Raw genomic sequence first — 13,367 nt, 5'->3', positions numbered from 1 at the left:
CCTATCAATGTTGAAATAGTCAAGTTCTTAGTCACTACTTTAAGATTATATTTCTGTATTTCAATGTTTATAGAGGTATATCTGCCAATTATCAATCACAGATTCTATACCAATCCTAGTCGTTTCCTCAACTAACTTTGTTGTAATATGTTTTGAATCATACACTTGGCATGGACCTTTCCAACTAAAGGCATCAGCCTCCACATTAGTTTTTTTTCTTGGGTAAGAAAGGACTTCACTGTCAATCCTTCATCAGTTCTCACCAATATCTTTCTCTCATATTCAAACCCCCTCCCCCCAATGGGTAGTAACACACTCTAACCTTTTATGCGAGTGTATGCCTCACACTTCTCCTAAAGGAGTACCGTCTCCATACCTAACATACAAATATCATTGTTGTTAATTCAAAGTCCCATGTAGAATATCCCAGTTTTTATTCCTTAACTACCATGAAGCATACGCCATCACCTTCCCAGTCTACATATGGACACATCCTAGTCCCTATCATGTCGCACCTCCAAATACTATGAACTCATCATTTTCAAATATTAGTCAACCACATACTTATACCGATACCATGGTGCGATGGTTAACCTCTTCTTTAACTCTTGGAATATCAGTTCACATCAATTAATTCAGGAAAACCTTGGGTTCTCTCGTTACTTCAGTTAAGGGTATTATAATCCTCAAAGATTCTCTATTTGTTGGACCCACGAAGGTCGCTGAAGTGTTAGCCAGTTCGAAAGCCTTCACTTTAAATCCACAACACCCATACTTAATGCGAGGGGTAGTTCTTGAAATTCCTTCTTCCTTGATCCTCAGCTGGTAATAACCAGATCAAAGGTCAATTCTTAGGCGCATTCTCTTACCTTACAACCGGTCAAATGATTTGTCAATCCTTGGCAGTGGATATTATTTCTGATAATCACCTTATTCAGCTATACGTATTTGATATACATTCCCACTAACTTAACCTTCTTCTACAAATGATGTTGCGCATGCCGTGGTGAGAAGCTTAGTCTAATCAACTTCAAGTCGAGTAGCTCCTTCAACTAAACCTTTAATTTCTTTCACTCTGTTGATGCCACTCTATATGGTGCCTTGAATGCTGATTCTATCCCTGATGTCAATTCAGTAAATGCCTCGATCTCTCTATGTGATGGCAGTCCCAGTAGATCCTCTAATCCAACTTGTATAATCCTTGTGGTATCCACCACATTAGCTAAGGATTTTATGCATCCTCCTTGGAATAGATTTCTAACCTTCAATATCAAAGTCATTGGATTGCGAGGCATGTTCATAGCGCCCACAATCCCAAGTAGGTTTCCTCCTTCAAACTCAAAAATCACCACTTTTCTCTTGTAGTCTATGGTTGTTCCCACTTGACCAACCAATTCGTACTTAGTAGCACGTCAAACTCTTTCAGTACTAACTACATTAGGTTCGCAGACGACCTCCTAACATTCACCCCTACTGATAATGGTCTAATTCAACCTTCAGAGGTTACCGATTCCCATTAGGCAAAAATGCCCCATTGTCCACAATATATGTAACCCGAATCAACCTGGTTCATTTATAACCTTACAAAATAAACTATTGCATGCCTAAAGCCAAAGTAAATTCATATTGTATAAGAAGGGTCAGTGCTACAAATCTAACATGCCGCCACGGAGGGACTAGCCCCAGCCACCGTCTATATTGATACAACCCCTCAAATCGAAACTGAGTTGTTGTCTTCCCTCAATTCCTTCTTCTCCAATCGAAACTGAGCTCTCTTTATTGAGATGACCCACCATGTTGCATAGGAAACATGCCTTAGCATGACATTCTCCTTGATGGCATCTCCTGCACCGAATGCCCTTTGGGTAAGTCTTCCACTTCGCACCCTCGCCTTGTCAACTGCTCCAAGTGCCCCAGAACCCTCTCTCTAGTCCAGGGGTGCTAAATATGTATGTAGCCTTTCTCTTCTGATCACTGGGGCCTCCGCCCCTACCAAATCCACTACACAGAGGTACCACCCTCTAAACATCGTGCCCTACGGTGCCCTGCGTCCAAATCTCATCCTTTACGCCCTCAACCGTAAGTGCCTTCTCTAATGCCTGAGCATAGGTCCAAACCTCAAGCACTGGGGTGATTCTGACGCCCTAGGCTACCCTAAAATTGAGCCTTCGCACAAATTGCTCCTTTTGATCCACATCAGTCAGCACCAAGTCCAAAGCAAACTTGGCCAACCCATCAAATTTAATGGCATACTCTATCGTTGTCATATTTCCCTGAACTAGATTCATGAATTTGTTCATCTTCGCAGCTCGAGCTGCGTCATTGTACTACCTTTCATTTTACAACTGCCTAAATTCCTCCCAGCTAATCATAATAATGTTACGCGTCTGCGATACCAATTCCCACCAAGTCCAGGCATCGACCCATAATATACATGTGGCACAAACCACTATATCATTGCCTGCCATGCTCATAAGGTCAAGGACGAAGCTAATCAGAACCATCCATTGTGCTAGAAAAAAATCAGAGTGGGCAGCGAAATGGGCATGATGAGCCCAATGTCTATAACACAAAATTTTCTCCATCCCTCATATAAACAATTTATATGTTCAAGAAAACATCCAGACATAAACATTAATATACAATATCATTAATCATGCAACATATATATAAATATACACATATTTATATATATATATATCATATACACATATACACAAATATTCAAGAACAAAAGTATTTACCTCTTCAAGTCTATCAAGTGTCCTTGAGTCTTTTCGTATATATATATATATATATATCGATTTTCTTATCCAACGCTTTGAGTACTCAAACCACGATCTTCTGCAGTGTTATCTACACCTCAAGATGTGTGTGGGCACATAGAGAACATGAGTTTCTAATTTAGGAATCACAAGTATATCTCAACATGTGAGAACTTGGATTATAGCGTAAGAAAGGTTAGAATAAAAGAATAAGATGACAATTTCTTCTCTGACAAATTATGAAACTTTTCTGAATTCCCACTGACTTGTATTTTTTCTTCTTGTTATTCTATATCATATATATAGAGATTATGTATTACCTTATTATTCATAATAATAATAGTATCATAATGATGATAGGAATTGATTTAGGTAAATATCTAACTTACCAAATTTGAGAATATCTATTTTTAAATTATTAATTAATAAATAAATAAAATAAAAACACATATACATTATCTGCATCCTGCTACACGCATGGCACAGTCCCTAGACTGTGTCATGCGTGAATATCAGTATTCACTTTTCAGGAATATTGCATTTTTCTTTTATTTATTTATTTAATTAAAATCAGTCATTCCACAAAATATGATATTATCTTTTTAAGGAAAATATTACAACCGTGTTTCAAAATTTAAATTGATGATCATCATTATCATCATCTTTTAAAATTCAATAAATCAAAAACCAATTTTATTTTCTCCAACTCAAATAAAATAATTACTTTAAAAAATTAATTAATTAATTTATATATTTTTTGAATTTATATATTAAAATTAATAAACATATTTTTTGAAAATATAATAATTAATTATTCAATCTCAATCATTATATAATTATATACTTGACCCGAAAAATAAAATTCTTCTTAAATTTCTAAATTACAATTTCACCCTTGTATCAACTCTTGCCTTGATATGGTGTTGATAGAGCAACCCTGAGGACCTATGGACCTATAATGTCAAGCTCTAATAAATATTAGATTATTAATCTGAGCTCTTTGATTAAATAATTATATTTTTTAATCTCATGATTACTCTACTATAAATATGAGATTGAACTCTTGATAATTATAGACATATATTTACAGAGTACTTTATTAAAGAATAAAGTGTCTATTGATATAATCATTATATACAAGGTCAATCCTCTATTAATGGTTCATAATTAAAAAGGGAATAAAATTATTGTTTTAAATGGAATTAAATATATGAATATAAAAATCTAAATTATATGCAAATTTAAATTGTGAATTTTTATTAATAAAACTGAAATGTGTATATAATCTGTTTTAGTTAGCTAAATATACAAAAATGTAATATTTGTTGTTAAACATACAAAATTAATAAATATTACACTAGCTAGCTAGACATATAGTAAAAAAGAAAAAGTTAACAACAACAAAAACCTTATATGTGAGATGATGACTTTGAACTATCAGTAGCATATGAGTCTCCTAGTGTTGTCGCATTTCATTAATTTGTGCTGGTGTATATGGCGTAGTGTTGAACTACAAAAAATACAAAGTAAAATATATTAGTTAATTATTATTATTTGATTATATGTACTTTAATAATAATAAATAAGTTGTTAATTTTTTATAAATTTATATACATACCTCTTTCTTCAAGTAACGTCCATGTTGTGAATTTTCAATGTAATCCTTTAACATCCTCATCACCTAATATCTACATGCCATATTGTCTGGTTGGTGGGGACACTAATATTTAAATAAAATGTCAAGAAATTAATATAAAGAATATTAGTAAAATTCAAGTATAGATTTTCAAAATAATTAAAGTCGTAGTTACTTATTTTCGGTTGGGAGGATTTGGTAGACTGGTCAGAAAAACGTTGAAAAAATTTATGTCCATATATTCTCCCATGTCTACGAAAAATTAAACAAACAAAAATAAATAAGCAAACGACTGAGCATCCGAAAAATTGGCCAGTATTTCCCCTATATTATTAACCTAACTATCTGTCAATCTAATAAGCACAACACAATTCAAATACAACAATAGAATACATAATTCTAGAAAAAATCGGGCAGCATTTCCCCTATAATAGTGTCATTTGTGAACAACAATTCAAACAACACACAATAAGTTTCTTCCTTATAGCTCCACAACATACAAACAAAATTTTCAGAATCTACTTCACTAAAACACACAGTTCTCAACCTTCTGTTATTACTGCAACACACAATTTTCATCTCAGAACCTCCTTCACTATGGATGAATATTTAAGATATTCAAACTCCTCTAACAAAAGTTTGATAATACTAAAACAAGAAATAATATAATGTATGTACCTCTTGCAATTAATAGTACTAGCTAACAAATTTACTTCACTTTGCAATGCACTTTGATATTAAATTCACAACCTACAAAATTAAATTAATTAATAAATAAAAATTGCTAAACAAATATCAATAAATAATTGGATTGACTATAACTTATTATTGCAATTTTAGAAACTTAAAAATCTCAAATGTGTGCTTGAAATAGAAATTTTGAGGCAAAAATTTCACTAGTTAAAACAACAACCTACAAAATTAAGTTAATTAGTAAATAAAAGAATACTAAACAAATAAAAAAATATAAGTATATTTAATCAACCTACATGAATATGTTCATAAAATATGTAAAATATATATAATTTTTTAATTAAATAATAATATAAACTAAAAAAATCATAAACATATATACTTGAATTACTTATATCTATATACATGCAATTTAGTATGTAAAATTAAAATTAGATTATTTTCCTTATTTTAGACAGATATATAATTAATCAACCTAAAAATCAATTAAAAAAATGTATAATTTTAGGATTGAATAGTAAAAAAAAAATTAAAATAGTAAATAATGTGGTATGATCTTAAAAGTAAACAATGTTGTATCTCTAATCTCTACAATAAAATTATTTTTCATACTTTAAGCAAATATTTCTAATAAACCCACAAATCATATAAAAAATGCACAAAAATTATTTTTTCCATCATTCTAACTATAATGCATCGTTTTAATCTTGAAATCTTACTCAAATATGCTTGAAATCAACTTTATTGAGCCAAGATTCGCCAAAAATCGCAACATACAAAAACTATAAAAAACCAATATTAACCCACTAATAATTAAAGAAAATAAACAAAAAACATTATCCTAACTATTATACATTCATCTAATCTTAAAAACATACCTGAAATGAGTTTTGGAGCACAAAATCTGCCAAAATCGGAATGAAATCGCCCAAAATTGCACCAGTTTTTAAAGCCCCAAATATGTCGGTTCCTTCGATTCGTGTGGCTCAGGGAAGAAGAAGGAATAATATGTATATATTTAGGGGAGGCCTCTAACGTCTCCCCTCGGTAGACATGGAGATATCTAACATCTCCCCTAACGTCTGGGAGACGTTAGAGGCCTCCCAAACTTAATTATTTTATAAATTAATTATTTTATTTCGAAGATTTTAATTTATTCTAAATAACGTCTCCCACCACTTTTAATGACTTACCCACTTAGTCATAAACAATAACTTTTAATGACTTACACCCTTAGACTTAAAATATCCCTGAATACTTTTATTGTCTTACACCATGGTGTAAGTCATTATAGAGAGCCATTAAAAATGAAAATTGTTGTTGTGCTAGGATCCTCCATTACCTCCTTGTTGGTGTTCAACAACCCAAAACTAAAACCTCCTCTTGATACACCAAGGGTTTTCGAAACCCATAACAAGAAAAGAGAAAATATTCTTAGCATCTAGAAGAAAAGAACATAGATTAGAGGATTTTTGTAACGCCCTAGATAACCAAGACCGTTACACTGTGTGTTTTAAATAGTGCAAGACTTGCTAATCAAGTCATTTAAATGAAAATGTGGTCCTAGAATCATAAACAAGCTAGGGTTAAAAGATTTTGGCCATAAACAGACAATTTCTCATTAAAACAAATGTTTGGTACATGGGATCCCAAATACAGGGTTTATAGGATAGATTTACAAAATTCCAAAAGTTATATACAATCAAGGCCACTCTAATGGAAAAATAAACATTTTAGGTTTCCGTCCCTATACAATCCCTCCAGTGTGGCGGACGAGCAGCCAACAATATACACCTCGCCCCCAGAGCTCTCCAACTCATGGTTGAACCATCTTACCCTTGCCATTACCTGCACCACGTAGCACCCGTGAGACGAGGCCCAGCAAGAAAACCATAACATAATAGCATAAGCAATAACAACAATCAAATAATTCATAAGACATAAATCAAATATTCAGTACGCCATAGTATACACATAATCAGTGATGATAATCAAGGAATCATCAATTTATCGTCTAGGTATTCAATAAGCAATAAACATCAGATTAACAATAATAGTCATATCATATTCATCATACAATACTCAGGGTCGACGCCCTTAGGTCGCACCCTCTATTTAACCCACTGGCTCTGGCTCGCTTAGGCTGAGCCTAATGTTTAACCCACAGACTCCAGCTCACTTAGGCCGAGCTCAGTAATTATTTAGCTAACCTCAGCTACCAATGGTCGAGCCGCGTCCTGTGTGCAAATATCAGTTCCGACACTCTTAGGTCGTTCATTTCATGCTCACATGGCATATCATAATCATACAACAATTGTATTCAGATATAGGGAGCCCTTAGTCCCATCACAGCCACACAAAAGGGTGTAGTTTTATTACCTTTAATTTCCGAGCAGAGAAGGTCAAATGGTTTCGAGCACGACCCATAGCTCCGAGCCTTGGTGATAAACCTAGTCACAATCCATAAATGGTACTTCGATGAGTTTAAATTTCAAAGAACAATCCTGGGACAAAACTCGCGCTCTCGGGACCTCTAATTCCACCGAATGAAGTGTTGAAACTGTCCCCCGAGCCCCTGATGTAGAGTCCAAGAACTTTACTTAGCTAGCTAGATAGTAGTAGTAATAGTAATAGCTAGTAATAGTTGTAGTATGTTTATGACCGTGGATTTTAGGTACAAGCCGGGATTTAGTTGGATACTCATAGTAACACTTGTAGATTGTCTAAGTTTAACCTATAGTTTAAGAATATTAATTATAACCTAAGGTTTGATTAATATGAGTGATTATGAAGGTGATGTTTATTATACTATAAGGTTTAGATAGACCCATTAAGGTAATGACACTTGTCATATGTATGTTTAATGAATAATTAAGTTTTTTGAGGAATAAGTTTATTAAGAGTAATATTTGAATATCCTAAGGTCTGCCAGCAGCTTTGAAATCGTTAAAGGACTTAGTCAAGGTTGTTTACTCAATTCAAATTAGGTAGAAAAAGTGTAATTACGTGTATAATATTTCAGCGTATGCCAATATATCACAGCTCTAGGGGGCGATATATCGTCATACGGGGATACGAAAAACACGTAGCTTCGCACGACAACCTCGACGAGCCTCGGGCATATGAAGCCAGACGATATATCGCCTATAGTTGGCGATATATCGGCCCTAGGGCATAAAATTTGAACGATTTTGAAACCGAGCTCATTTCAATCCTTAACCTCTTGATAAGTCCATAATCTTTCTGGCCGAATATTTAGTCTCTACTGAACGATTATTAAAATGTTTTTCAATTAAAAAGCCATTATTTTATTCAAGTTAAATGAAGATCTTTTCATTCTTGAACTCTATAAATAGGACCTAGTACCCAACCATTTCTTCATTCATCAAGCTGAGTTCAGAGCCTACAAGCTGCTGGGATTACTTTAGAGTGTTAAACACTTGGGTTGGGGTTATAAGCTTAATCATTATAAGCTTATAAAACACTTGGGAAGTAAGGTTTGTAGTATATTTTGGTACGAGGTGTAGTTCGGTCATAGAAGCATTCAAGGTATTCCAAATTCTAGATCATTTTTGTATTGTTTCTTTAAGTTCTTATAGTTTTTTCTACTCAAATCCTAACTCGTATTCTCTATTATTGGTTAGGCATCTAAGATCTTGAACGTAAGATTCTTGTTGGTAAGTATCATTTCGATGGTGTAGTTTTTCTTTTCATCTCTATTCCTTAGTATACTCACCTCTCTTTTATGGTATTTAGGAGTGTTCCAAAATCCCGACTTTGTTCTCATCATCCTGGTATATTGGTAAGGAAAATAGGATAGTTTTATATGCTTATGTGTTATGTTAATATGTTATGATAAGTTATGCTATAGTATGTTATGTTATGTTTTCTTATGTTTTAAGGTTATGATTTACCCTACCTAAGATATTAGACAGGGGACGTAGATGGGTTATCATAAACCTACCATGTGATCTAACCTACCTCAGATATTAGAAAGGGGAAGTAGATGGTTTATCACATGTTTTTAATGGCCATTAATAGTATAGTCTTATATGATGTATGTCTTTATAGATACATGTTTATAGTTTATAGTCTATGTGTATGTACATGTTTCATGCTTGTAGTAGATTTTCCTTGTTGGGCATTAGGCTCATTCCTTTATGTTTAATATGTGCAAGAAAATAGCTATGGCGACGGGAAGATTCTTGGCTGCTTGGGGATGTGTATTGAGGCAGGATGGAAACAATGGATTGAGCGTTCGATTCGAGGATGAAGTCGCTTCCTAGTCTTTTAAAAATTATGCTTTATATGTATTTTCTGCACTTAATTTTATAACCCATTTATTTAAAGTTATGTTATGTTTTTATTTTAAAAACAAAGGGATCCCACATCCTACTTTAAATTTTATGTAGTTTAACATTTGTTTTACAAGTTTAATGAAGTTATGATTATCTCACTTGTGAGTTTTCTTAAGATTAGTATAGTAGTTTCTAATGGTCCAAGTTTAGGTTAGTTGGGTCATTACACCTGAGCAAAAACCCTAAAAAGTACCCAAAAACCACGTTTTGGAAGCTAAGTAGCGCTACAGCTCTCCCTCATGGGAGCTACAACGCTAGAGCAGAGACTCTAGCCCCCCCCCCCCCCCCCCCACCCCTCACTAGGACCGTCTCGAGCCACATACTATAAATATATCAACATAATAATGTGGTCTCAACAATTTATCACATATAGTTACATTTATGCCCTCAACGGGCAAAAATTACAAATATGCCCTTACAAGCTAAACAAGGCCCACATGCATATTTAATACTCAAAACATGTATTTAATCATATCCATATAATCATATATTCATGCATACCACAAAATCATGCATTTAATTATTTATTCACACATATATACCAATTATGCCTTCCCGGCACAGCAATCAAGGCCCTTAAGCCTTATTAGTAAATTTTGGGTCGTTACAATTTTCCCCTCCTTATTACAATTTCATCCTCGAAATTCACTCGAACACAATAGGTAATAAATCTCATACATCTGACCATAACTTCAGAGTCCAACTCTTTAAATTTTATCATTCAATTACACTCTTACTAGAGTGACAAACTTGTTCCATAAGATCTTTTCTTATAACTATAATTTCATTAGCCTTTCCTTGCACAATAACTCTACTCAAAACCCCAGGGTCTACTTATCTCATCAGCGGTCATTTTTCATCTTGTCATTTGCACCAGTAAAACTCATAAGCCACCACCCATATCAGGGTAAGGCTAACTTGTAGGCCCCCAACCCAGTTCTTGGTATGATCTCGAACCCCTTCTCGAATGAAAAGTTAAAACTCCCCCTTTTCTATCCCAAAGTATCATACTCTTTCTTGTCTGCATTGTTTGGAGAAATACAAATCTCCCATCCTGGAACTTCGTATCCCGATACTTGAAACTTATGAATCCTTATGTCCTTGCATATGGGCAGATACTTCTACTTTAATAATTCCAATAACTTTATTGGTTTCCCCCGAACCAACACTTAACCATGATACTCACTATTATTCATATCCTTACTTAGAATCAGTACTTCTTACTTTCTATCTTACCATATCTTATGTCGTATCACCTTAGCCATAATCTAGCATTCATCGTTGTGACTATTTCATCAAGGGACTATACTTCTCTTAACATCCCAAACACTAGCACATTCAATGCATAATTTTTAAAACAACCATTAATTTTTCAGGTTACCATTCTATCTGTAGACATCCAATAATTCTAGGTTCCAACCTTATTCCCTTCATTCTCTATTTCCTTTCTAGAATTTGGAAAATTTAAGGGTCTCAAACTGGCATTATCAATTATCATGCTATGTCATCCATTCACACGAAACAAAGTGTGTTAACTCAATCTGCTGAGTTGCAACCTTCGATATCTAATCATCTTACTTGTAGTCTAGTGTAGTCCATTCCTACGGTTCATCAATATACCATTTTACCTTCCAATGTAAGAATTTTAGATCTTACTATCCATTTAAACTTCCTGATTACAATATGCCTAAGGAGGTAGTACAATGTTCATTTAGGATCTCCATCTCAACACTAGATTCCCTCGGATCACTCATCTGATCTTCATCTCTTAATTCATACTACGATGGTAGAATTCTTAACCATTCTCACAAGATCCTCTTTCTGAATTTCATTGTCCATAGATATATATATCGGTCCATAACCAATCACAGGTGCTATAACAATCTCAATCGTTATCTTGTCTGACCTTGCTGTAATCCATGGCGTCCTATCCAACCGGCACAAACCTTCCCAAGTAAGAGAACAACTTCCAAATCAATTTTCCCCTTGTATAGTCAAGGGTTTCTAACATGAATCACCCAATAAGTCTCACTAGAACTTGGTCTCAGGGTTATTCCTTTACAAATGACTTGCGCTCAAATCCCTTACGCTATGCATTCACCGTTAACTAGGTGGTCCATGTATACTGACCATGATCCCATTCTTTCACCAACCACGAGGCTTAAACCATCATCCCTTCAGTCTATATTTGGGCGTGTCTCAGACTTTGATGCACCGCTTACAATTTCATTTTTTAAACAAAGACAAGGTCCTTCACATTACCATTCCGTATCCATCCATTACACATGGATTCCTATACCACGGAGTGTTGACCAAACCTTACTCTGTCTTCTGAAAATATGATACAAAATTATCCATTTAGTCTAACTTTAAGTTCCTCTGCCATCCCAATTCTGGAATAGCTGTCTTCGAAGATACTTCAGGTAGTAGATGGCATGTCCACCAGTCTCATTGTGCCTCTTATCCCTCAAACGTTCTTCAGTAATTTCTTTGTGGCTTATGATTGAATCTTTTCATACTCGATCCTTTCTCTTCCTGTAGCGTGACCTTAAATACCCTTGGATACATCGAAGCTAACACCTTCTGGAGCCTTTCCTTTGACCCTGCTTCTTCAGTCTTAGTATTATTAGTGTAGTAGTTGTCCGCATTCTGCTTCTAACTGGGAAGTAGATCAACACATCCCTAACGAACCTGGATGTGCCTTGTCCATATTGTTCTTGTACTCTCTGCTTGTCGAACTCACCTATGTTGTTGAAGCATAAGTCAGTTAAGAACCCTTACTGATAATCCGTCTAACCCTACTTGGTACAAGTAATAATTCCTGAAATGTCTCTTTCCTTGATCCTTAGCTGGTAATAACCAAATCGAAGATCAATTCGTGAAGACATTGTCCTTTCTTGTAACTTGGCATTTAAACTCTTCATCCTTAACAGGCGATGTCAACGAATCCCACGTTCGATGTTCCGTCTAATCCATCCCTAAGTCAATTACTTCTTCAACTAAACCAGTAATTTTTTCTTCCAAACTAATAACATTCTTGATACTGTCCCTAATACCGAATCTGTCCATAGCCAAATCCTGAAGCGTACCCAACAACTCCTTACATACCCATCTGAATTGCTACTGACCAACTCAGTTTCCATTCAGTCCAACTTACATACTTCAAATGATGTCCCCTACAATCCATAGTTGTCCTTTATCTAACAAATTAGCTATCACTCAGGCCCATAACAAGGCTCTCACATGACAAGCTCATTCACTTCCACTACGATTCCCTTACTACTTGTATTCCAATTCTTCTTTAAGGAGCTTCTAATTCATCCCCAACAAGCATCAATATCTCAAGCCCCTCGTACAATAACCTTGAGACATATACTTCATATCTAAATCTCTCCTGGGAGATACTCAACACCAAACTCTTCCAGCTCGTTACATAACCAAGAACAAGGACTATCAAGTCAACTAGTCTCCTCCGAGGAACTAGCCCCGAGCTTCGAATGTAACAAGGTATTCCAGTCTTCCATTCTCTAATCCTGGAAAATTTCCTAATCCACCCTAACGTATCGAACCATTCCATGTAGATAGCGTGTCCTTACCTGACATTTTTTTCCAAATGGCGTCTCCTACTATTCAAGCACAAATGGAAATCTCATGCACTAAAGCAGCCATGATGCTCTGAACCATTCCAGAGTTTTAATCCTTAAATGAATTCATTTTCGGCTACATCTGCTTATATCAACTTTCAAAGCGGATTGACCAACGCACCAAACTTATCGACATACCTTGTCATTGTCTTACCATTCTAAGCTGAGTTCATAAACTCATTAGTCTTCGTAGCTCAAACTACTTTATAGTAATCTCTTTTATCAAATCACTGCCTGAATTCCTCTTAACCCATCATGGCTACATTTTGGG

This window comes from Humulus lupulus, chromosome 4 (assembly GCF_963169125.1).
Source record: "Humulus lupulus chromosome 4, drHumLupu1.1, whole genome shotgun sequence".
In the NCBI taxonomy this organism is placed as follows: domain Eukaryota; kingdom Viridiplantae; phylum Streptophyta; class Magnoliopsida; order Rosales; family Cannabaceae; genus Humulus; species Humulus lupulus.
Note: the sequence above shows the minus strand (reverse complement) of the source record.